Below are 4,040 nucleotides of genomic sequence, written 5' to 3' on the forward strand. Positions count from 1 at the left end.
AATCTTTCTTCCTAGTAGGAAGTTGCTTATGTACGCGATAGTATGTCCAGTGTATCCGAGGTTCATGAGGATGTCGAGTGCTCTAACCCGCCAGACCATTTCAAAAGCTTTTTCAATGTCCATCGAGATTGCTATAGTGTGTAGTTTTTTTGCAGATGAGTCAGAAATGTACGATTCGAGTTGAACTAGGTGGTTTGTGGTAGATTTGAATTGTCTAAAGCCACTTTGCAGCGGGGAGAACCAGTTTTTGTTCTTAAGTGACCATTTTAGGCGTCTGTTTATTATTTTCTCCAGAATTTTACAGAAATGCAATGGCATGTCAGTGCAATTGGTCTGTAATTGGCTGCTTTTGTACGATCCTTTCCAGATTTAGGAATCGGTATAATGATTGCCATTCTCCACGCAGCCGGGAATGTTTTTAACCATGTTGTATATGTTGTATATTTCAAGGAGGGCAGTTTGTCCTTTTTTTGGCAGATTCTTTATTAAAATACTTGGTAATCTGTCGGGACCAAGGCTCGAGCTTTTGCACGAATTTACCGCCACCATGAATTCTTCCAGCTGTATCAGAGAATTTATAGGATCGTTGTCTTCTGTATGTATATTTGTAGTTGTGACGTTTTGTATCCTTTCGCTTATTCTTGGGTCATTTATGTTTTTATACTTCTTAAATTCTGGAGTATAGTTCTTGTTACTAGAGTTTGCCGCAAAGGTGTCTGCTAATAGGTTTGCGATGAGGACGGTGAGGAGCAGGTAGCTTGTTTCTTGACTCATGGGTGAGATGAAGTCTTTTTGGGATTTTTTCGGTTTTTTTTTTTGGGCTGTTGGAGGGGGGAAGGGGATTAAAAAGGTCTGTGGCGATTGGAGATGGTTGCATATGCATAGGAGAGTCTGATCCGGATGATCGAGGGCGCTTTTGTTGACTAGATGTCTCGTGACTAGTGTCTAGGATCGTTGCTATGCTTTCTCCTCCTGTTGAGGCGGCTGGGATACGTTCAGGTTCAGGTGTTGTTAGAGGCAGTATCGCTCCGTCTTCAGTTGTTTCGTTTCTGGCGGAGGCAGGGCAGTTTTTGGCGATGTGTCTTTCGTTTTTGCAGTAGTAGCATCCGGGACTGTTAGCTGTGACGTATATCCAATAGTTTGTCTCGTCAAAGTTGATTTGAAACGAGTCTGGGATTTTTGTTGTGTCTTCTGGATGAATGTAGACTTGACGTCGAAAACTCATGATATGAGCAAACTGTTGTTCGTTCAGTCCAGCTCGGAGAAACGTGATGGGGGAAGCGATTTCTACGTTGAAAGATTTTAATTTACTTATTATTTCGCAGTTTGGTATAATTGGGGGAACGTTGGATAGTACGATACGTTTATTTCGCGCGATGAGAGGTCTGATAAAGAGCTCATTGTTTTGTACTGTTATTGTCTTGTTTGTATCTACTAGATCATCAGCTATGGCTTTACTCGCCATACATACACATATCCGATTATTGGATATTCGAGATGCGAATCTTATTTTTTGTGGAATAATTTTGTCAGCAATTGCTAGTATATACTCTTTCAGCAGTATTCCGTCGAGAGCATCGACAATGACAGCTTGTTCTTTGATCGGAAAAGATTCGGTTTTAGTTGCTTTGGCGTAGGTACGGTTTTGTAGAGACGTCATGTTTTGAGCGGTAGGATTATTTAATTCTCTGTAGTCAGAGAATTCCTCGATGGGATACAAGGTTTGGAGCGATGAGCGTAAGCTCGTTAGTTGTCCCGTTTGTTTACTTCTATTTCCCTCCCTTCTCGTTGAACGTGTAATACTCGTAGCTTGACTGGACCAGCACTAATAGCACTGTTCGGATTGTAAACACACCGCTGTCCAGCACGAGCGTTACTAATGAGTTTACTTTTCATTTCCAATAATTCTGTTACCGTTTGACATTCCATTTCTAATAAATCACCTATTGATGTTTTGTTACTGTTGATCGTAATACCCTGGGTCATTCATTCTACTAATCGTTCCTACAACTCCTCAGACTGTAGAACTATTCGAGTACTATTCAGAACTCGAAAAAACAAATCGTTTTTCCGAAAATGAGATTCCCCGTGAAATTGGCATTCCATTTTTTGAAATTCAGTTTTTGAACGCTTATTGACCGGAACTATTTTTGAAATTTCTCAGGAACACTAGAACTATTTGAAAAGATTCCACATCTCTCAAAAAAAAATTCATTTTTTTCAAAATGGGGTGCCAACTTCACATAGGTGTGGTCCAAGTCATCTGGTGGCTCACTTCACCCATTTCACAAAGTATTGAATGCATACATCAACGACTATGGTATCAAACTATTCGTTATCCACAAGAAATGATGTATGAGGGATTCTTCGTCAACTCGGCCACTTTTTTTTCGACCATCTCAGATCTGCCCCATAATTGGTTATATCAAAGTACTACTAAAAGTTACTCAATGTGAATTTTTTCAGATATTTTCATTCATTATTTGAGAAATTGCCGTTTTTTTCAAATGAATGTATCTCGGAAACTTGAAGTAACTGAAAACAATGACTCTACATAAAAGTTGTAGTTTCTGGTTAGCTTTCGAGAGAAATTTTTGAAAAAATTCTTACGTTCCGGTAACGCTGATTTTTTACCAAAAAAGGAAGAAATTATTTTTTTTATTCAAAAAGGACCCTTTTTTTTGCTGAAAAAATTACAGAGTCTTCCAATATGTGTGAAAATATCGCCAAAAAATCGCCAGAGTGGCACGGATCGAGGTTCTAGAGTAAAAAAAATGAAAAATTAATTTTTTTTTTACCGGAACGTCGACCGAATTTGTGTGGCTTCATTTTTTTTACCCTAGAACCTCGATCCGTGCCATTCTGGCGATTTTTTGGCGATATTTTCACACATATTGGAAGACTCTGTAATTTTTTCAGCAAAAAAAAGGGTCCTTTTTGAATAAAAAAAATGATTTCTTCCTTTTTTGGTAAAAAATCAGCGTTACCGGAACGTAAGAATTTTTTCAAAAATTCCTCTCGAAAGCTAACAAAGAACTACAACTTTTATGTAGAGTCATTTTTTTTCAGTTACTTCAAGTTTCCGAGATATATTCATTTGAAAAAAAACGGCAATTTCTCAAATAATGAATTAAAAAATCTGAAAAAATTCACATAGAGTACCTTTTAGTAGTACTTTGATATAACCAATTATGGGGCAGATCTGAGATGGTCGAAAAAACAGTGGCCGAGTTGACCGAGAATCCCTCATATATCCATTTCCTTTCGTATTATCAATTGAGAAATGTTATAAGAGTTGGACGCAATAGCAACATAGACCCATGTATTCGGAGAATCGCTTGTTTTGTATTCGTTTCACGAGATGATGAGGTCGATACGTAGTCAGAAGAATAACTTGAAGGAATTAAATGATATCAAAATATTGGCCATACGTAGTAAAATAGAGTTAATTGAACCACCGGATAAATTCGGACGTTTTGTACAAAAGCGTAGGGTAAGGAATGTACTTCTCGTACAGCAGTTCAATTCATCCAGTGGTTTACGAAACCTCACCTTACAACACATCTGTCGCATTCATCGACGACCATTGTCAAACTATGCGTTATTCACAGAAAGTCGTCTAATCAGTTCATTTAGTACCATCAACTAAAATGTTTCATGACAGTTGGACGCACAAGCAATGAAGACCCATGCGTGCTCAAGAGATTTTGCTTTGTATGCGTCACTCAAGGTTGGTAAGCTCGACATGCCGTAAAAATATTGACCTCAACGGGTAAAATATTATCCTAACGCATTTTTGACCACTATGGCGCTAAACTATTTGTTATGCACAGAAAGCGATACATACATTCTATCTATTGATATGTATCGAAAAGTTTCATGATATTCAAATTCATAACCAATATATTTGTATGTGAATGTGAAAATAGAGCGGCTCGGTGTCAAGCAAGTGGGTAATCAAAGTTACAATTTATTCGTCAGATTGCAAATTATAACTCCGGTTTCCGATGCTTTGCGCCCAGCCGGTCAATTATAGCATT

The sequence above is a fragment of the Neodiprion pinetum genome, chromosome 7 (genome assembly GCF_021155775.2).
Source record: "Neodiprion pinetum isolate iyNeoPine1 chromosome 7, iyNeoPine1.2, whole genome shotgun sequence".
NCBI lineage: Eukaryota > Metazoa > Arthropoda > Insecta > Hymenoptera > Diprionidae > Neodiprion > Neodiprion pinetum.